The 22,898-nt window shown below is 37.1% G+C and overlaps 1 protein-coding gene across 3 annotated transcripts in view; it reads right to left on the bottom strand.

The window, feature by feature from the left end:
- The window catches only part of SUPT3H (SPT3 homolog, SAGA and STAGA complex component), a 421,288-nt gene that overhangs the window by 106,884 nt on the left and 291,506 nt on the right, over positions 1 to 22,898 (bottom strand). The window lies entirely within an intron of this gene.

Here is a 22,898-nt window from a genome sequence, read left to right as displayed (position 1 = left end):
TCAAGTATCCTTTTTGAACACGTACAAGTAAATATTACTCCCACACACGTGCAGGTATATGTATGTGTTGTATGTGTACATGTATCCTGTTGTGTGTGTATCTGAAACATCATGTTTCCTTAAGGGTATATTACTGGATAAATTTTTATGTACTCAGAAGTATTTTTTGATATATGAAAGCATGATTTAGTTTTGTCCTTTTTAATGTATCTGATACATGACTCAATAAATGTTTGCTAATGGAAAACAGGAAGGAAGGAAGGGATAATTTATGTGTTTTGAACATGACAAATCTAATGTGTTTATTAAAACAAAAAACCTCTGAGACTGATATCTTTAATGTATGTACATATTATGTATGCATGTCTGTATGGGCATCTGACTGTCTGTGTCTGACTATGAATTCTAGCTCCTAAAAAATATCTGACACATGGTAAATGAGCAATAAAACATTTGTGGAATAAACAAATGCTACCGTCTTGGTCTATGACGCAGGCAAATGGCTCTAATGCAGCCAATCCTTCATTATCCATGCGTTCCTCCAGGTCTTCTCTGCTACTCTCCAGCTAGGCAGCCTCACCCACCAAACACATGCTAGACAGAAGGGAATCAGATGACTACGGAAAAAGAAAGTTCCTAAGGAGATTCTTAATACTAACTTTCCTCCAAAAATTGGACATTCAAGATTTGGCTTCTGTATACATTCTTAGATAGCTTAGATGGTGATGTATTTTATTTTATTTATTTTTTCATATTTAAAGATTTAATTTTTAGAGTAGTTTTAGGTTCACAGTAAAATTAAGAAGGAGGTACAGACAGCTCCCAAATACCCCGTGCTCCCCCACGTGCACAGCCTCCCCACCATCAACACCCCCAGCAGAGTGGTGCGCTTGTTACAACTGATGAACCTACACTGCCACATCATTATCACCCCAAATCCACAGGTTACATTATGGTTCACCCTTGGTATTGTACATTCTACGAGTTTGGACAAATATATGACATGTATCCGTCGTTATGGTAAGTTGATGTATTTTAAGTCCTCTAGCATCTATGCAGTAACCTTTGATCTCGGGAGCCCCGTGAAGCTACTAGGGTATGCGTAGAAATTATTCACCAAGCGCCTAGCATACAGCAAACACACAATGTGAAGCAGTTCACTCAACAGCAAAGATTTATAGGCAGTATAAAATCATGGCTAGAGAGCAGCATAAAGTTCATCTTGTTCAACCTCTCTCTTTTAAAGATAAGGAAATTAAGGTTCGGAGGGAAATGATTTGTGAGAGGTGACCAAGTTAGAACTGAAGCCCAGGACTCTCAATTCCTTGAGGAAGCCTGTTTTCATTATAAAGAGCTGTCTCTAACATACAGTAATTTTTCACTCCAATATTTTTCTTTGGGATCCTCTAAACTCTATACATTATCTTATTAAAAGGTATTATGGAGCCACTGTAATTAACATGTCCAAACTGTTCACGAGAAAATGAAATTAGTGAGGCCCTGGGTCAGCAAAGAAGGCAGATCTGGGGATAGCCTAGTACAGGGTGTACAAACTGTAATGTACCTGACAGTACACGGGGGTGCTGCAAACACGTCACAGGTGTGGAGGGATACTGTTTCCCCTCAACCTTCTGGATGCCTCACAAGGCTGAGGCAGCAGAAACCCCAGGCTGGTATCTGGCCACCAGCTGCCTTGTGCATTTACCTTGGCATAGAAATGTTATCATTTTCTATGTGTGCCATGACATAAAAGAGGTTGGGAAGCACTCCTACTAATGTCCTCAGGATATACACTGCGTGTCACCGGGCATGCGTGCTACTCACAGCACGGTCAAGTGCGCTCAACAGGAAATCAGAGACACTCACTGGGACCTGATGCTGATGAGGATGGTTCAGATCCGCTCCTCGTGCTAATTTCTGTTTACTCCTCTCTCTTCCCCAGGACTTGTTTCAAATGACCAAAAAAATGCGACAAATTTGGTCTCATAAAAGCATCCAAGTCATTCAGCATCTGATTACATTATCTCCTGATCTTACACTATCACCTTAAATACTGGGAAAGTCAGAAAATACCGAATCTTCATGGACTATGTATTCTTCAAAGATAGTAACTATATTTTGCTTCTATAATCTCAGTGTTGGCTGAGATTTCTTAGCTGGGATTTACCTGGGCCTCGGTAAACATTTGCTGGCTGGCTGAATGACTGGGCAGATGGATGGGTAGATTGAGGCAAAAGAAATGCATATAAATCCTTGATGGCTGATCTCAAAACAGGAACTGTAATATTTGTAATCAAATTGTACAAATTCCAGAGAGGGAAGACAGTTTTTTAAGCCAAAGACCCATAAAAAACACGACACTGGCCAACAATTAACTAAGGCTGGCTCTTATTTTCTGTGTTGTCCTAAATCCACCTCCCTTCTGCCTCTCTTCAGATCACCCTCTGTAATTCACACTAATGTACACAGTGGCCGTCCTTTTCTATTCCTGGAACTTTAAGAAATCTCTGGAAAAAGATTCAAGCGGGAAAAAAATCATAAGCCTAATAAAATAGCATGACCAGAATAACAATGCCTACTCTTTACATACAGCAGCACAATAACCTTTAAGATAAACAGTTTTCATAGCTCCATTTTACAAGATGAGCTTGAGCACACTCAGACGTAGAGAAGTAAAAAAAAGAAAAAAGAAATTTAAAGTATATAGTTAATAGAGGCAAAGTGAGAAGTAAAACTTGGGTTGGTCTTGAATGACCTATTCTGAGGTATATCACTAAATAATCATATCAGGTTAATCACAGCTTTTATTCTTCCTGAACATCCTCACATGAGGATGATCTCAGACTGCCACATAAATGTAAGGTCATCTCTGGATTACTCATGCTTTTGCATCTACAAGTCCAGTTCGTCTTCTGCTTAATCTGGCGCTTCTACCCACTCGTTGCTTTCTTTAGGTATCAGCAGTGCTTCTGAACGCTCATAAAAATATGCTAATAACTCAGAGGCGTCTCTGAAATTGAACCTTACTAGTACTACAACATAGCAAAGTATTACCATGTAGGGGCATACATGGATGCATTACCTTTGAAAGAATTATTCCTAACATTTTCCAAATACCCAACAATATTTCAAAATTTAATTGAAATAGGTTCAAAAAAAAGGTAAAAGAGAATAGTTATGCTATAGTCATTCATCTCATTATCAAGGTTACAGGTCTTTCTGGTTATTGCAAAACAGATGGCACAATTCCATGTCAGATAAACTTACTTTCTGGGTCTTACCTAAATGAAAACAGGGGAGCAAATATCCCTACAAATGCAGTATGTAGTATAATTTGCTTGTTCAATACCTGAACACAACAGTCTGTCAGTATATAATTGTTAATTTAAATTTTTAGTGAAAAGTTTTTATGTCAGTGGATGTGAAATTGCTGTGTCTTTGAAAAATACTTTCAAGGACAGCAATGACAATCACCATTTGCCCCTGCCTATATCAGTTTGAGGTATGAGGCTGGATTACTTCTGCAGCATGCAGTTTCATTTAAATTCTCTGCATGCTTTCACTGAAGCATACGTAAAGGTTATAGAAACTATGTGCTGGCGTATCTCTTGGCAGCTTCTCAAGACACATGACTTTCTTCAGCAACACAGAATCACAGAACATAACTTTTAAACCAAGATGAAAGTTTTCATCTGCTTTCACTTCCACCTTGAATTTTTTAAAAAATCTTATTTTGATTACACTTAGAAGTCTTACAATTGAAATGCAAAGTCCTTTCTGCATGGAAAAGGCCAAATGTCGATGGTAATCTACCAAATACCTCATGTTAGGCAGGAACTGGTTGCTGAACTTGAAAACTTCATACAGAGTGGTTGCAGCAGCATCCAGCAATGTGACAACATGTGAACTGTGGAATGTTTAGGCATGTTCATGTATGCTGTGGTACACAGCAGAAGGATATTCACAGATCAGTAAACGCGATAGAATGCTGAAGCACCTTGGAAACCTCATACACCCCCCAACGCACTGTAGATAAGGAAGCTGAGGTCCAGAAAGGTTTTAGGGTTTATCTGGATCATTGCAGATGCAACCCGGTACGCAGGTGAGTGCTGGCTCTGCTTGCTGGGTCAGTTTGTAATTTACTAGATTCCCCTACCCAAGAGTTAGGTGAGTCTCCCTCAAAACATCTGGTAGATTCCCCTGCTTTTAACGCCCACTGCAGTGCCCATCATTTTGGGCCTGGAGTACTGCAACAGGTTTCTGCTGGTTCCTTCCAAATATTTTAACTCTCCCAACCCACCTGGGTACAATTACTTTAAGTAAAAACAAAGAGAAAAGACCTTGGCACAAAGGTTACTCTTTGTTACATCTGCCATGTTTTGCTGTCCCCTACCCCTCCCTCATGATTGTGCTGGACACCCCCTCTTCCATCCCCATGGTAATTTAACTCCTTCCCTTTCAGCATAAGTACCACTTCCTCTAGCAACTTTTCCCTCAAGATTCCAGGTCACATTGATTCCTCTCTTCCGAATCATACATGTTCTTCTAGATAATATTATACCCCTGCACTTTTCTGTGTGTCCTCCTTCTGTGTCCCCTCAGAGATTATAGCTGCAAGAATGTATTATCAACTGAAAAAAGCAAGTTGAGAATCAGAATGTATGTACCTTGATCCCATTTACGTTTAAACACACAAGCGTGCACATGAGACATACATACACGTATGCAAACATCTGGAAGTATATACATTATGCTTTTAATAGTATTAATCTCAGGGGTAACATTATAGGGAACTTCTACTTTTTCAGGTACACATTGCAGTAATTAAAAATTTTTTTCTTAACTGAATTACAATCAGGAAAGAAAAGATTTTTGAAAGTAAAGAAATCTTGTTTGACTTACAGAAGGTCATTAAATAAATGTCCATATGCAGTAAAATAATCAAAGTGGTTACTCAAGAGGCAGAAAATCACAGAGAGATAGCAGAGGCTTGGATATATGTTCTCAGTGAGATAGAGTGAAAGAGGGAGAGAAAGGAGAATGTTACTGCAGTGTTAAGGGAGCCAACTCGGAATTCTGACTGATGTAATCTTGAAATCAAAAGTTCATTTAAGTTTGACCCAGAATTTTCTAACTGAATAAAAATACAATATATTTCCTAGCCTAAAAAGAAAGGTTTCCGTTGGTGTTGATTTGCTCCCCCAGAGTGATTTTTATAATCCACCAGTTTTATGTGTCCAAGGTATTAAGAATGTATTGTAGTAGCTATATGAAGTTTCCCAAGGAAATAACTGTAGACTCTAGGAGAACATTCAAGGGATTTAAAAGGAATTTTGTGCTAAAAATAAGTGAGTAATTCTCAGCAAGTACAAAGCATCAGTGATTGAGAAATACACAAAAGGATATTTGTGACATTAGTTCATAATAGAGTTGTTTCAAAATATTGGATTTTTTGGGGTCTATACTCTTTGGGTCTAAATATATTAATGTTAATATAGGAGTTTTTTTCTCTTCTATATATTTTAAACTATGAAGAATGAGCATGATTGGTTATATAAGGAAACTACAGTTGTTATTAAAAATCAAAATACTACACTTTAAATTGGGGTAATGCCTGCTTCAAAGTTTTTAATCTGAATTTATTAAGCTAGTAGTGGGGAGAATTGTTCCCAATAAAATATTTCCTGTCTTGGGATAAAATGTGTGCTAAGAAAAGTATCACTTTATTTCAATAACTTAGTACCAAACAACCTAATCCCATGTTTAGTTGTAAACCCTCATGTAGTATTAGTACTAATTTTTACTGATGTTTTCCTGAAATTGTAAACATGCTCTGTAATAACTAAGTTGGCAAATAATATAAAAAGCTATGTGAGTTTCTGCCCAAACTAGTTCTTTAAAGTGATAGAAGACTGACTTCTTTTTTATGTTCCTGATTGAGGGTGCTATAACCCTTTTTTGTGGTTTCTATTTGGCTGTATATCCAAAAGTGAACATATCAGGTTAATATATGTAGGCTCTTTAGGTATTCTGAATAATATTCCTAAAAATTCTCATAGGTTTATGTAATATCCAGATGAGTCGACATAACTTTAGAGCCTAGCAAATGTACAAGGATACGGTTAAATATTTTGGTCATTTAGGGTCAAACTTTACAACTGGAAAATATGTATATAAAGCAACTGCTGCACAAAATTTAATTCATACTTTCTCTTTAACCTTGAGTGAGAGCTGCAGACCTTTCCATTTTGATTTAGTCAAGAGCAAATTCTCAAGCAGTCCAACACGCATACTGAACGCAGGCTGGCTTCACTTATACAGTGGGAAAGTCTGGCACCTTTAAAATAAAATCCTGTGAAGCAGGGAGCCTGTCAGTACAGCATGGCCCTCACCATCCTCTTCAAGGATCCATGGAACTCTGCACAGAACAAGGGAGAGTCCCTCTTGGAATTTCCCTTTGTTGCTACTATGTGACACATCTGAGTGTTTTCACCAAGGATTTTTTTTTTTAATATGTGAAAATAACATTTTTTATCTTAGTTCAATTCATTAATTCCCTCTAAGCAAGTTCCATGAGCTCTACCTTTATTTTTATTTATTTATTTATATTATTATTTTTTAACATCTTTATTGGAGTATAATTGCTTTACAATGGTGTGTTAGTTTCTGCTTTATAACAAAGTGAATCAGCTATACGTATACATATATCCCCATATCTCCTCCCTCTTGCATCTCCTTTCTCCCACCCTCGCTATCCCACCCCTCTAGGTGGACACAAAGCACGGAGCTGATCTCCCTGTGCTATGCAGCTGCTTCCCACTAGCTATCTATTTTACATTTGGTAGTGTATATATGTCCATGCCATTCTCACTTCGTCCCAGCTTACCCTTCCCCCTCCCCGTGTCCTCAAGTCCATTCTCTACGTCTGCGTCTTTATTCCTGTCCTGCCCCTAGGTTCTTCATAACCATTTTCTTTTTTTTTAGATTCCATATATATGTATTAACATACGATGTTTGTTTTTCTCCTTCTGACTTACTTCACTCTGTGTGACAGACTCTAGGTCCATCCACCTCACTACAAATAACTCAATTTCGTTTCTTTTTATGGCTCAGTAATATTCCATTGTATATATGTGCCACATCTTCTTTATCCATTCACTTTGGACACTTTGGTTGCTTCCATGTCCTGGCCATTGTAAATAGTGCTGCAATGAACATTGTGGTACATGACTCTTTTTGAATTATGGTTTTCCATGAGCTCTACCTTTAAAAATGTATCTGGAATAAACTACTTTTCATGCCCTTCCACTGTCACTGCTACTCCTCTGGTCCAAGCCATCATCATCGTCATCTCTCCCTTGGATTACTGCGATAATCTCGTAATGGGTCTTCCTGCTTCCACTCTTCCTCTCCTATCCCCACCCCTGACCATCTATTCACCAAGCAATGGCCAGAGTGATCTTTTAAAAAATGAAAATCAGATCATGCTATTTATGATCAAAACTTCCATGTATCTATTCCCTCCAATATAAAATAAAAATTAAAACAATAACTTCCAACAGCTTCTCATCACACAGAGAAGAAAAGCCCAAATCCTCAGAATGGCCTATAAATCCCAGCGTCATCGGGTTCCCTATTACTCTCAGATCTCACCTCCTACCACTCCCCTTCTCACTCCACTCTAGCCACACTGGCCTATCCTGAACTTTCTAGAAAATGCCAAATACATTCCCACACCAGGGCCTTTGCATTTATCATACTCTGTCCAGAATATCTTACCCCCACATCACTGTCTGGCTTGCTCCCTCACTTCCATCAGGTCTCTGTTCAAAAGTCACCTTACCAGAGAAGCAGTTTATGGCCACTTAATATAAAAGAGCAGCTCCCCCAGGTCACTCTCTATCCATTACTTTGCTTCATTTTTCTTCATAGCTCTTACTACCATCTGTCACAATAACATTATACACTTATTTGTTTATTGTCTATTTCTCCTCAACTAGAATGTAAGTTCCCTGACAGCACAGACTATGTCTATTTTGTTCAGTGCTAAATCCTCACAGCCTCTACAGAGCTTGACACATAGTAGTGTTTCATAAATATTGGTGGAACAAACCCATAAATACTTTTTTCTATATTTTTTATATATAAAAATTAATACCTCTAAGGCAGGGTTTCTCAATCTTGGCACTACTGACATTCTGCGCTGAATAATTCTTTGTTGTCGGGCTGTCCTGTGCCCTGTAGGATGTTTAAGCAGCATCCCTGACCTCTACCCACTAGATGCCAATAGCATCTGCCCACCACTTCAAGGGCTGTGAAAAACAAAATGTCTCTAAACATCGCCAGATGTCCCACTGGGGGCAAAATCACACCCAGTTAAGAACCGCTAGTCTAGGGGGGAGGGGACTAACACCGGTTGACTCACTACTACATGTGGGTGCCACACTTCGTCCTTTCATTATCTCTTTCAATTCTTCCAATAATCTCAATGGGCAGATATAATCCCTGTTTTTAAAATGAAGCATCTATGGTTCAGATACGTTAGGTAACTTAGATCTATGTTTGCTAAGCAGGTAAGGCACGTGCATTCTGAAACCAGGTCTGTCTCACTCAAAAGTCTATGCTTTTTTTTTACTATGAATCCTCATTAATGAAACTGTTAAAGCAGAGGTGACAGAAGGGAGGGAAGGAGTCTTAGAGCCCTCCAATTTTCCCTCTCCTCTGCAAGGTATTTCTCAGTGAAACTCCAAAACTTGCAGGGCAGAACCTGAAAAGCACTGCGCTATCCTATGCTGCCTGCCCTTCAAGAACAAGCACTGTGCCTCTACCTTTCAAAAATGCAGTCATGTGTCATTTCTATCAAATCCCTCCTTGGTTCTCACATCATGGTCTGTTGCAAAAACGACAGGCTTATCTGTGGAGCACGGACGAAAGAGAGCTCCTAAAACAGGGACCAGAACAAACGCTGCTCCTTTCAACCCTCCTGAACCAATACACCAGGACCTGCCCTCGCCTCTCATCAGAATCCTACTCCCTATCTCAAAGCTACATTACTGCTGCCAGAAAAGTGGAGAAGTAGCAGAGATAACTGGCTCAGTGATGGATTAGAATAACCAGTTCACAGTCTCTGCTTCCTATAATTTATGTTGATAGTTTAATCTCTTAGTTTATAAAACAATTAAAAAATTGGCACTTCAGGACTTCCCTGGTGGCGCAGTGGTTAAGAATGCGCCTGCCAATGCAGGGCACACGGGTTCAAGCCCTGGTCTGGGAAGATCCCACATGCCGTGGAACAACTAAACCTGTGCACCACAACTACTGAGCCTGCGCTCTAGAGCCCGCGAGCCACAACTACCGAAGCCCACGTGCCTAGAGCCCGTGCTCCGCAACAAGAGAAGCCACCGCAATGAGAAGCCCGCGCAACGCAACGAAGAGTAGCCCCCGCTCGCCGCAACTAGAGAAAGCCCGCGCGCAGCAACGAAGACCCAATGCAGCCAGAAAAGAAAATTGGCACTTCATATAGTAAACCTTAAGTACTCTAGGTAAGAAGGTATTCTAGTAAGATGGTTAAATTCTTCATTTAGGAATTTTCAACTGAAGGAAAATACTGCTGTAAACAAACTGTGAGATAAATAGGGATACAAAAAACCACGTTTAACAATAAATTTGAATCACACATGCTTTAAAAATTAAAAAAGAAGAAAGAAGAAATTATGAAAAGAGGAATAATGAAGTCTATTACATTATGCACCAGTGAAGAAACAAAGTCACCAATCTAGGAAAAATTCTCAAGGAAATATGTTATAGAGGAAAAATATGCTTTTATAACTGGACACCATCTGAGTTAGAATTAGAAACAAACCAGATTAAATTGTTTATTCCCCTGAAGAGAATGCTCTTAATCATTTTAAAGCTGACGTTTCTTTTCTCATAACTGGCTGAGCTGTTTTCATGAGTCAGAAATGAGCAAGTTCATCAACAGAAACCTGCCACAGAGACTGATGTAGCTGCAAGCATGAGTTAGCCCCAAACAGAAAGAAAAGGATTTCCTGACTATGCCAAGATGTGATCACTGAAAAAAACCCAGAAACAGACTTGACCAAATATGACTATAATGAGAATACAAGACAAATCATAGCTATCCAAACTGCTTTTGTTTCAAATGTAATAAATGAAAATTCCTAAATTATTAACAGGAAAAAGCAGAAATGTCTACACATTAAAAAAATTGACGTCTATTTTTACTTCTTACCTTAAAAAACTGTACCTAATTAAAAAAAAAAACAAAACCAGAAATCATCTTTAAGATAATTGTGGGTACAAAACCTTGGAAAGATGAAATCCTGTAGGGCCTTATCTCCTGAAGAAGCCCTGGAGGTACTTAGATTCAGTATTTCAAGCAGCCTGAATGCTATGACAGCCTCTTGGGCTTCAAAGAATGCAGAACAGCAAAATCCCCTAGAATCATAAATGTAAAACCTATAATTATGGTTATTTAACAAAATGGTTTCTATTAAGATATTTGATGATGAAATTCCCATCCTCAGATGTCGGTGCCCAAATTTAAATCAGCCTTTACTCATGAGTAAATGTATCATAACTGTTATTTGATTAAATGTCAGTGGCCATTAGGCTGGGTTTTTCAGTAAGAAGGCTTAAAGAAGGCATGCCACAGAGGGTGTGGAATGGATTACAAAGAGAGGAAGAAAGGAGAATTGTTTTAGTAACTGGTGATGTTAGGCAGTGCTTCACCTTACATAAAGTAACTACGAAAGTTTTAAAGAAACAAAGACAACTTTGGCAGCAAGAAAAATGGAAGATCAGAGGTGGTAAAACGGGTGAGGTCAAGTGAGGAAGACTCAGCACAGAAGAGCAGCATCGTTGAGTTTTATGTATTGCTTTACTTGTTGATTCTTTCAACTGTGTGAGGTAAGGTCAGCTATTACTATCATCTCCATTTTACAGATGAAGACGCTGATGTCACTGACCCTCTGTGGCTTTTAAAAAACAACTTCTAATTTTGAAATAATTTTAATTTACAGACAATTTACAAAAACAGTACAGGGAGTTCCTGTGTACTCTTCCCCCAGCCTCACCAGCCCAAAGACTCCTTGTCCCTTCTGATCTCAGAAGCCAAGCAGGGTCAGGTGTGTTCAGTTCTTGGATGAGTTTCTGTGGCTTTTCCTTAAGGTAAGGCATATTGCTAGAAAGAGTTAAGGCTCCTTCTTCAAAACCAGTGCTCTTTCCACTATATCTCTGACTTCTAGAACAAAATTCCTTGCTCAGATATAAAATTTTCTGCCTGAATATAGATAGAATTATCCAAGTAAATTTTGCCCAAGTAAAATTATCCAAAGAATTCAACTGGAGATTGCTACTACATGTTATAACTCTAGAAACCTATAAGATGTGCAATAATCTAAAAAATTCTACCTGAAATGCACTTTAGTGGCTCCGAAAACCCTAAAACTTGAGCTATGTGTGGCTTTGATAAGATTTAGAAATGCATTCTAACATGAGTAAGATATTTATAGTGCCTTCTGAAGATACACTGTACATTTTCTGAGTCATTTTACTGAGAGAGAGCAGTCAAAGTTAGAAAGATATCCCAGTAGCCTGATCTTTCATATATGTTGTAAATTCTTTGACTGGTTCTGATTGTAGTCACTATGAAAGGAAGACGGTACCTAAACTATATTCCATTTGTATGTATATCCACGGGAATGCAGCCTTATTGTACATTTTTATAAAGAAGATTTTGTCGAAGACAGATACTGTTTCTTAAACTCACATGTGCCGGGCACTGAGCTAGGTACATTACATACGTTTTCACAAATCCTTCCCAATAGTTCTAAGATGTGGCTCCAGTTAAAGAATCTGAGAGTCAGAAACATTAAGTAACTTGTCTAGGGTACTAACAAGGATACCCTGGACAAGATAAGGGATGGAACCATGATTTGAGTACCTAGGTCTGTCTGACCCCAAAGCTGATGCTCTGATCATAATACCATGCTTGGTAATAGCTTGGTAAAAGATTTTAAAAAACTGTCATTCTATAATAAAGACTTTGTACTCTTTTGTGATGACTGACATCCTTAAGAAAGTGATGCCAAGGAAACAAATACATTGGCTAAATACTTTGAGAACGTGTGTGTGTGTGTGTGTGTGTTGTTTGTTTGTAGGGGTTTTTTTTGTTTTAATAAATTTATTTATTTACTTATTGAATTTTTGGCTGCGTTGGGTCTTCATTGCTGCACACAGGCTTTTCTCTACTTGCGGCGAGCGGGGGGCTACTCTTCATTGCAGTGCGCGGGCTTCTCACTGCGGTGGCTTCTCTCGTTGCAGAGCACGGGCTCTAGGTGCGTGGGCTTCAGTAGTTGTGGCACGTGGCACGCGGGCTCAGCAGTTGTGGCTCATGGGCTCTAGAGTGCAGGCTCAGCAGTTGTGACGCATGGGCTTAGTTGCTCTGCGGCATGTGAGATCTTCCCAGACCAGGGTTCGAACCCATGTCGCCTGCATTGGCAGGCGGATTCCTAACCACTGCGCCACCAAAGAAGTCCAGTTTGTAGGTTTTAAGTGGGGAATGCACTGTAGTAACATAAGCATGTTCTCATCTGTCTTGGATGATTCTCTTCCAAAGAGTAAGAAGCAACAAGAAGGCTCCACGTGGGAGGATCAGGGTGAAATTGAGGTGGGGAGAGCAGAATTTAATTAGCCAGTTAGAGAAGTCCAATAACGCTGATGATTACTGGGGTTTCATATTACAGGTTTCATAACCAGATTGCCCAAATGTTAGAGGTGAATTTAAAAAAAAACAACCACAGACAACATTGAAATGAATGATGACATTTGTTAATGATGACCTTAACAAAATAACACATTAAGATTCTTCATAGCACAAAAGCAATCCTCTAGAGTTGTTTTATATTGGTGCTTTCCTGGTACATTTACAATATGATGAAATAAACAACAATTTGATTTATATACAACTTTTTTCTTTTTTAATTTTATTGAAGTATAGTTGATTTACAATGTTGTATTAATTCCTTCTGTACAGCAAAATGACTCAAACATATATATATACACACACACACATACACACACACACACACACACACACACACACACACACACATATATATTCTTTTACATACTCTTTTCCATTATGGTTTGTCACAGGATACTGAATATAGTTCCTGGTGCTATACAACAGAACCTTGCTATTTATAAATTTATATACAATTTTTAAGTAATACTCCTATTTACCACATCAGGTATCCCATAAGTATAGTTAAATGAAGCATGCCTTGTTACGATGCACACCCTCCTTTGCATAGTATTCTTTAGAGGAGGTAGAAAAACACACAGGCCAGATGGTACTTATTTTCTACAGCCAGGTATTTTAATTTCTTAAGTAGCAGGATGGATATTTTGAATAACAAACAAAAAATCTAAAATCAAATCCTTTCCTGTATTTTCCTCTGGAATTTTAGCAGGAAACATATTAATAAATGGTGAGTGATTTCTTCAACCTTTTGATGTTGGTAAGTTTTGATAAACAAAACTCTTTTAATTAATACGAGACTTAGGCTGAAACACATTAAGATATTAACGCTTGTCCTGTGGCTATGACAGTTCTTTGAAAATCACAGGCCACATGACAAAATATTCCTTCAATATGAAAAATAGACTTAATTTGTCAATTATCTTGGAATTACCAAAGGGGAAAAAAATCAATGCCCTAAGTAAAAGACCCAGACCAGGTCTACCCTAAGAAACTAATTACTTTCTATAAGTATATTCTCAATTTTATCAACCTAGGGGTCTCATTCACAGGTTTTACTAGTTAAATATTTTTGGCTAAATACAATATGATTACAAATTATAGTTTCTTAAGCAAGACAGAAGTTTATTTTTCCTCATATATATGAATTCTGGAGGCAAGTAGTTCAGGCTTAACATAACTGCTTGCTGACACCGCGAGAACCTCAATCAGTTCCAGCGTCTGTTCTGTCATTTCTAAGCTGTGGCTTTTTTTTCACCTTTTATTTATTTATGTATTTATGCATTCATTCATTCATTCCCCGTCACCCCCTCCCCTGCTATACTGAGATACATTTGATGTATAAAATTGTGTAGGCTGTAGCTTTCTTTTCATTATGCAGAATGGCTTCTAAAGCTCCAGGTATCACATCTGTATAAAGTAATCAAATGTAGAAAGATAAGAAAAAAGGTGTACCCCTTCCCTTTTAAGAAAACTAACAGAAGTCCAATAGAATATTTATGCTTACATTTCACTGGCCACAACTCAGTGGTACGATTAAACCTAGCTGCAAGGTAAGAAGAGGGGTGTGATACTTTGGATGGCAATATATCCAGCTACAAATCCGAGTTTTGTTACAAAGAAAGATGGAGAGGATGGATATTGGGTGACAGGCAGCTGTCTCCATCATGTTGGTGTAAGACTGAAGTATAAAAGTCATTACACATTTATGTGATCTATTATATTGATTTCTAGACCTGATTTTTAGTAGTCAGAAGGATGGTGAATGAGCTTAAGAGTGAGGATTCCCTCTCCTCACAACACTCACCAACATTTTTAAAAAATGCAACTTACTTTATATATTTTTTAACTTCAGGGAGTGCGTTCAGGGGATAAGGATAGGACAACATTAAGTCAAACAAATAACCAATAATGTTATCCTAACTCCAGAAAGACTGAGATGCTCTAGTTTAAAAAGAAATAGATTTACTTGCATTTACCTATTCACAATTAGGGATAGCATAAAACAATTCAACAAAGGTGAGTGACTTGACAAGGGGCTTGACAAACAATTCACTCCAAGGGGTGCTTAAATGCTTACCATTTTTAATCTGCGCATTTTACATAAATGTTGGCTGGCAGGATGGGGACACTGCTTTTGACCTGTCCTATTTTAATGCTTTATAGTGGGATCCTAGATACAGCCAATGAAAAGCCACCCATCTCAAACTTCATCAATGAGAGAAAAGATGACTGAAGCAGACTGGGGGTGGTGAGGGCTGAAGTGATCCTGAGAACAACAGAACTTGAAAGTAATAAAGGATATCTTGAGAGATGGATATAAATAAATGCAGGATGGATTTTAATGAAGATGCAGGCCATAATAACTGAAAAATACTGCTTCGCTTCTTAATGAAAAACTTAAAATTGCCAAAAAAAAAAGGGTGAACACTGCATACTTCTCAAGAAGTTCTCCTTTTATGCACTGTTTTATTTTGATGATAAAAGATACAAACAGAAAGCAAATAAGATGGCATTCAAGATATATTTGAAAAGGAATGGATAGGGTACATTATAGGGTTAATACAATTCCAATTCAAGCTCTATATATTCTAAATCAACAGTTCTTAATAGTAACTACTGAGTTTTAATCATAATCTAAGGCTCTGATATACATTCTATGTAATACTGAGATTCATTCTATTCCATCAGAAAAATACTAAAGTGACCACTGAAGAGAATGCTGACCTGGGAATCAGAAGAGCTGTACTTTAGGTCTTGTTTTGCCTCTAACACAAAATGGGAATCTCTAGGTTAAGTTGCTTCATCTCACTGTGACTGAGTTCTCTCTTCTTTGTATAGCGCTGATGTTCTGTGGTTCTATGTGTACCCTGTACTTAGGGAAGTCCTGAAATCTTTAGAAATACTTCAGAGCCAGAGTTCCTAAGATTTAAGAGATCAGACAACCTATTCAAGTCCACACTGGAAAACAGCCTCAGTCTATTTGCAGTGATTCTTATATAGAAGAAATATCACTGGGAGAAGCCATCAGGTTCCTAACTTCTGGGAAACAGCTACATATTTCAAAACTGAAAACGTGTGTGAACCACTTCACCTGTAGCAATGAGACAGCTATTTAACTACTGCATCAACTTTTGTTATGCTTCCATTCTCTCACACAGAAGGGCACTGGATTTAGGAAATCAGGAGGCCTTGTAATACTGATAATTGAAGAGAGACTGTGGCATTCATAAGAATCTGTACTTTCATTATAGATGGAGAAAGGAAAAGGAATTCTAGGTACACTTTTTCCGGCAAGTTAAAGGTTAGGGAGATCACTACCACTATGGTTTCAAATACTTCCCCCTCAAGATGCTCTTACTGTAGTGAGTTAGGTCCAATATAAGAAACCTAAGATGTACTAATAAGCTTTGCAAAAAGTACAAACCACTATGCAATTCATATGAAGGCTAAATAGTAAATCTATCTTTTTAAAATAAATAAGATATACGTTGAAAGTTATTAGTTCTTTTTAGAGAAGTATATCTAAGAGACTACAATATTCAAAGGTATACAAATGTTCTTTGAAAATAAGAACAAAATTTTCAAATGGATGTTTGATCACATAAACATAGATTAGCAGAAGGAAAGAGAAACCTCGTAATCAAATAAATTACTGTAGCCTAATACTTTTTCATTGTACTAGTCTATACAGAGTCACTTGTTAGATAAAACTAGACACTCTACAATACGAGAAAAGTCTTTGGTATTTTGATTGTAAGGAAATAACAGTGAGGCTTCAAAAATGTAGGCAAACGCAATGGACACGTTTTAAACTTCCTTTAAGAAAGCTAATGTCTATTTTCCAACAGCTAACGTAGTAGACACCCTCTGTAGGTAGGAAATGTGAATATACCTTTGCATATTCCTTAAGAGAAGCATATCCTTTACCATTAACTGAAGAAAGAAAAAAATCCCTACCAAGTCCCCATTAAAAAGAAATCAGATTTGGTATGCCTGTGACACTTTAAAGAACATATTATGTGGGAAAACAAAATAAACATTTAACCTGGCAAATGAAAATGGATTTGGAGTTTCAACATATTTGGCAGACAGGTAGAATTAAATTCAAGTATTCAGAGAAACTAATATAGTATTTAAATATTTGCTTAAGTAATATAGTATTTAAAATAACATATTTGAAGAAATGTTTTTGTTGAAATGTTTTACAGTTTTAAGTGAGGGTATTTTTTATGAGAAAAGGCTTGACTGAAGAATATTTTACTTTCTTTGTCGTTCTGTGAACTTCAGCGGGATTTTTATATTTACTCTTTCATTAGCCATTTTCTTTTAAGTCTAAGATAACTGGATAGTATCCCCTGTAGCTTTTAAAATGAAATTAGATTTAGATTAAGATAATCATTTTTGAAGTAAGACACTCACAGTCTCAAGGTCAATTCTACCATATGTGTGGGCACGCTATAAATGATGAGCGGATGAATGGAGGGATGGCTGGGTGCAGTAAGCACCTAAGGTACTGGCTGCCAAGTGTTGCTGCCTCCATCACTGTAAGGCTGCCCTACAAACCTCCACAGCAGAGTGGTTACAGCATGGCCCTGGCTCCCAGCCACGCTGCCAGGCCCCAGCCTGGACACCCAACACAAACCGGGTCAATCAGATGTCATTTGCTGAGATTTGAGATTGTTATCCCAGAGAGCTGGGTCTGCCTCTCTCTAGGGGAGGAAGCTAAGTTGGGAGCACCTGCTGGTGGAATATTATCCAAGCAGTAAGTTGACAGGAAGAGAAAAATTAAGTCTATGCAGAGAGAGAGAGGCAAGAGATCAGAAACAGTGAACAAAACATTGATTTCATTGGTGTCTGAGTTGCAGTTCGTGAGGCTCATCTGTATTTCCGTTTTTGGGTTGCTTAGAAGATATAGATCCTTACACAGTAAATTTGTCTATGTGCAGAGCTAAATATTTTTCTAAACAACATATCAAATGGGTTATAAGTGAATGAACAAAGTTAGCTTGTCATCCCTAGCCTCCAAATGAATCCATGGTGTTTGTACAGTCTGTACACCAGTCACAGAAAGAATGGCGGTAACTCTCGTTGAAGTGTAACTCCCATGACAACTTTGCATCATCACCCTGAAAAACACTGACCTCTTTCCTATATGTAACCAACACTTTTTAAATTTAATAGCACACTGAATTAATACACCTCTTTAATTTACCATCAGGACATTGCCAGTAGCTTGGACATAAATTATATAAAGTCCTAAATGCAATCATGAAGTCCTTCACTCAGTAGGAAATATGATCATCCTAAGTAACATTACAAAATATCAGGTGGCGGTGCCAATTTTTTTTACTGGTCTCTAATACCAGTAGTTTTCTGCTTCCAGAGAAAACAAGCCGGAAAACACAGTTTCTAGAGATGATAAGCAGTCCTGTTGCACTGAAAATTTGGAACATGTAAAAATTCACTTTTAAAACTAAAATACAAAATCCTCCAACTTATATTATATCCTGAAAGTTTGTTTTAAATTCGGACTGTATCTTCTCATAGAAATATTATCTTAAATGGTGGGTAGATTCCCAAGTAATCTTACAAAAACCTCTTTAACACCCACATGCATCTGGACTATATCCAGTTTATGTAAGGATCAGAAGAGGCAAAATTAATTGAGAATTTTGTCCATGTCCAGTATCATGCAAAATTATAAAAACACAAAGTTGGTGTTTGACGTCTTCTCACTTTATTTCTGAAATCTCAACTTCCTAGCATACCTCTCTTGAATTTTCTCTTTCCTGCAAACATACAATATAGCACATTGCTTAATGTTTTCTACCCTTTAAATTTCTCTAAAGTTCAAAACTACTTTACCTATTCTCTTTGCTGACCTTTAAAAGTCTTTAAAGAAAGACCCTTTCAGCTAATGATTAAGAGGTAAGCAATCTGATTCACATCAGTATGTAAATAACCGAGTGTCCTTGGCCCTGCATGTGTTTTTAAAAATTTTGAAAGAAGAAACAGTAATCTCTTATCAACTATGGCTTTGAAAATTGTGGATTTAAGATAATGAGGTTTCACATTTTTAAAACAAATATGAAAAAATCTGTTATCTTTTAAAATGTGTGATTCTGTTCAGACATTACCTGAAATGGCCAAAGAAAAGCAAAAGTAAAACAAAATAACTTTCTTTGCCTTGAAGCTAGGGAGGTTAGTAATCATATACAATACAACTCAATGTCTTCCAGATACATTTTTCCAGGTTGGAAGAAACAGGACACTTTCCTGCTATTTTCCTTTTCCAGATAGTGCTGGTACCCATGAGTTTTCCTTCCCAGCACTTCTGCTTTGTAACTGTGATCTTCGGCAAGTGCTTTAGGGTCCTCATTGCAAAAGGGGAATAATAACAGAATCGACCTCATGAGTAGACTGTGACGTGAGCTGATGTCTATGTTAGGATTTAGAACAGTGTCTGGCACTGTGTGGCATGTACCGCATAGGACTCTGTTGTTATTACTACTATGTCTACTTCTCTGGTATATTACAAGTTCTGTCAAGAAAACAACTGTATTGTGAACACTACTTTATGTCCCCACGATCTAGTACAGTAGCTGGCATAAAAAAATAAAATAGGGACTTCCCTGGCGGTCCAGTGGCTAAGACGCCACACTCCCACTGCAGGGGGCATGGGTTTGATCGCTGGTCAGGGAACTAAGATCCCACATGCAGCGCAGTATGGCCAAACTAAATAAAACAAAACAAAAACCGAATTCATTTTTAAGGTTCATAAACTAAGACATACAGATTTATGATTCCTCAGAATTTAAAAATAACCATTGAAAGATTTAACTGCAAGTTAATTCTGAAACTACAGTTTAAAAAAAATTAAAGGAAACGGGCAAGGAAGCAAAAAAAGCAGAGGAATACAGTAAGATAAAAACATAAACTAAAAATAGAACTAAAAACAAAACTAAAAATAGAATTACCATATGATCCAGCAATCCCACTACTAGGCATATACCCAGAGAAAACCATAATTCAAAAAGACACGTGCACCCCAATGTTCATTGCAGCACTATTTACAATAGCCAGGTCATGGAAGCAACCTAAATGCCCATTGACAGACGAATGGATAAAGAAGTTGTGGTACATATATACAATGGAATATTACTCAGCCATAAAAAGGAACGAAATTGAGTCATTTGTTGAGACGTGGATGGATCTAGAGACTGTCATACAGAGTGAAGTAAGTCAGAAAGAGAAAAACAAATATAGTATATTAATGCATGTATGTGGAACCTAGAAAAATGGTACAGATGAACCTGTTTGCAGGGCAGAAGTTGAGACACAGATGTAGAGAACAAACGTATGGACACCAAGGGGGGAAAACCGCGGTGGGGTGGGGATGGTGGTGTGCTGAATTGGGCGATTGGTATTGACATGTATACACTCATGTGTATAAAATTGATGACTGATAAGAACCTGCAATACAAACAAACAAACAAACAAAACAACTAATACTGAACTTTCTTTGGGTTATTTGTCTGGAAATATGTTAATACAAATGTTTCAGACATTACATGAAATTTCTAAAAATCTTATATGTTTTGGTATAATGTTATAAGTCATAATTCTAGTTATTACTTTAAAATGTATATCTCAGAAATAACTAAATTTCCTTGTCAATTGCATTATTATGAACTTTCATCAAACCTTTAACTATGGTCATTTTTAAGTCTTTTGTCAGTTACAGACAGTTCTGGGTGTACTCTGATGCTTTCGCAAAAATGTTCCTATAAAAGGGTTTCATTTTCAAGGAATTCATGGAAAAGACTCTGACAAGTACAGGTTTCTGGTAACTGACTATACTGCTGAACTGAATGAATAAGCATTTTCAGAACTCTAATGGAAAACATGAATTCATAAAAGTGCTAACAAAAGATCAAGATGAAAAAAAAATTAATTACATGGGACTGAGTGAACTGATGAGGATGATTATAATTTTTGTGACTTTCTGTTTGAATAAAAAAAAAAAATCCCACAAGGACTCAGAGGCAAAAAATATACAAATCAATTTTCACTGCAAAGTAAAGGAGCTGTTACAGTGGAGGATTACTGGACTGAATGTCAATATTATGACATAGTATGAGAGTGTTTCGTGTTTGGTAATTGCAATCATTGTTGCTTTTGTTGTGGTCATCCATTTACAACGCTTGGTGTCAGTTTATTTATCTCTTGTAAAAATAAAATACAGTGTGTGTGTGTGAAAAAAAAATTATAGGGAAAAGAAAAAGAAGTAAAAAAAAAGAATCTGAAAAAGAATGGTTATATGTATATGTATAACTGAATCACTTTGCTGTACACCTGAAACTAACACAACATTGTAAATCAACTATACTCCAATATAAAATAAAAATTAAATTAAAAAAATAATAAAAAGAAAAAAAACCATATGTGCTATGTAAATAAAGGTAAATAGGGTAATGTCATCAATTGAAAGAAATTAAAGGAAATAATCTTAATATACTATTAATGACAGTTACACCCAAACTAATTGGTTCAGAAAGATTAACAGTAAAGACAGGCAAAGATATAACAAGCTTGGTATTCACTGGACCAAGAGAACCAGTTTCTACTGATGAAGAGTCTATCAACAATGAAGAAAAACTCTTGAACTTCTCCCTCCTAATGTAGGAGAACTGGACTATATACAAGAAAAATGGTGGGACATTAAAGGAGATATTTACAAATACATCACAGCAATAAAAGGCTTACTTTTAAGAAAGAAGATGAAAAGCAAGTGAATACTATTAATAATAATGATATAATAGATACATAAACATCTCCCTACCCTGTCCATGAGTCATTTATAAAAAGTCGCAACATATTAGGATACCTACTAAGTTCTAATGAATTCCTAACACTAAAAATAATATAGCTAACAATCTGACTACTATGCAATAAAGCTACTAAAACACCCAGTAGAGGCTGAAACAGACAAAACATCCAGCCTGGAAAATATATACCTATATATGTCAAATATTCTCCTACATAAATTAGGCTAAAGGGCAATTCTAGAGAATATTTAGAAAACAGTATTTAAATCATAGAAGTATTATATATTGTTAAAATCTATGGGCTATAGCAAAAGCTATGCTAAGAAGAAACTTTACAACTTTAATATTTCCATTGTTAAACAAAAATTTTGCTATAAAAAGACAATGAATACATTTGATTTTTCAAAAAAGTCTCTGTTCAATTATATCCTTAATATAGTACCTAGAAAGGCAATTTCTGGATCAAAGGCATATAGGTTTTTTTTTTATTAATGTGTTTGATAGATATTGCTACACTTTTCTCCAGAAAGCTATATATCAACTTATATATCAATGTTCCCACTAATACAGTCTATTTCTCCACACCCAAGTGAACATTAAATAATCCTAGGTACAATTTAAACAAAAACATTTTCTAGCTTAAATAAAATGTGATTCCCACCCCCACACCCCAGCTTTGGTTTGGTTTCTGGGAAGGAAGGGGGTAGATTGAGAGATGAGGTTCATTATTATTAAAGTGTATTAAAATGAGTTATAAATTTTCTTGCCTCAGAGAATCCACAATTCTTTGAATAACTCCTGAATATAACCAGCTGGCCTATAGTCATTATATATGAAAGTACCCAAGTCCCACACAAGTGGATGGAAGGATATAAAATAATACCAAGGGGTACTAGTAGAAGAATTTTTTAGAAGAGTTGATGAGTTTGAGATGACCGATAGCCCAAAGAAATAATATCCAGGCCATCAAGATACCTCATCACTCTTTGATTACAATAAATTAAATGATGAGTTTCTATGAGTCACAGGAAAAGTTTAAGCAATATTTAATTATACAAATGATGTACTACAGTGTCTACTTCAAAACCATATGATGGGGCTTCCCTGGTGGCGCAGTGGTTAAGAATCCGCCTGCCAATGCAGGGGACACGGGTTTGAGACCTGGTCCGGGAAGATCCCACATGCCACAGAGCAACTAAGCCCGTGAGTCACAACTACTGAGCCTGTCCTCTGGAGCCCGCGCGCCACAACTTACTGAAGCCTGCGTGCCCTAGAGCCCGTGC

Source organism: Balaenoptera ricei, chromosome 11 (genome assembly GCF_028023285.1).
Source record: "Balaenoptera ricei isolate mBalRic1 chromosome 11, mBalRic1.hap2, whole genome shotgun sequence".
Lineage (NCBI taxonomy): Eukaryota > Metazoa > Chordata > Mammalia > Artiodactyla > Balaenopteridae > Balaenoptera > Balaenoptera ricei.
This window is presented reverse-complemented; position numbering and strand designations above follow the sequence as displayed.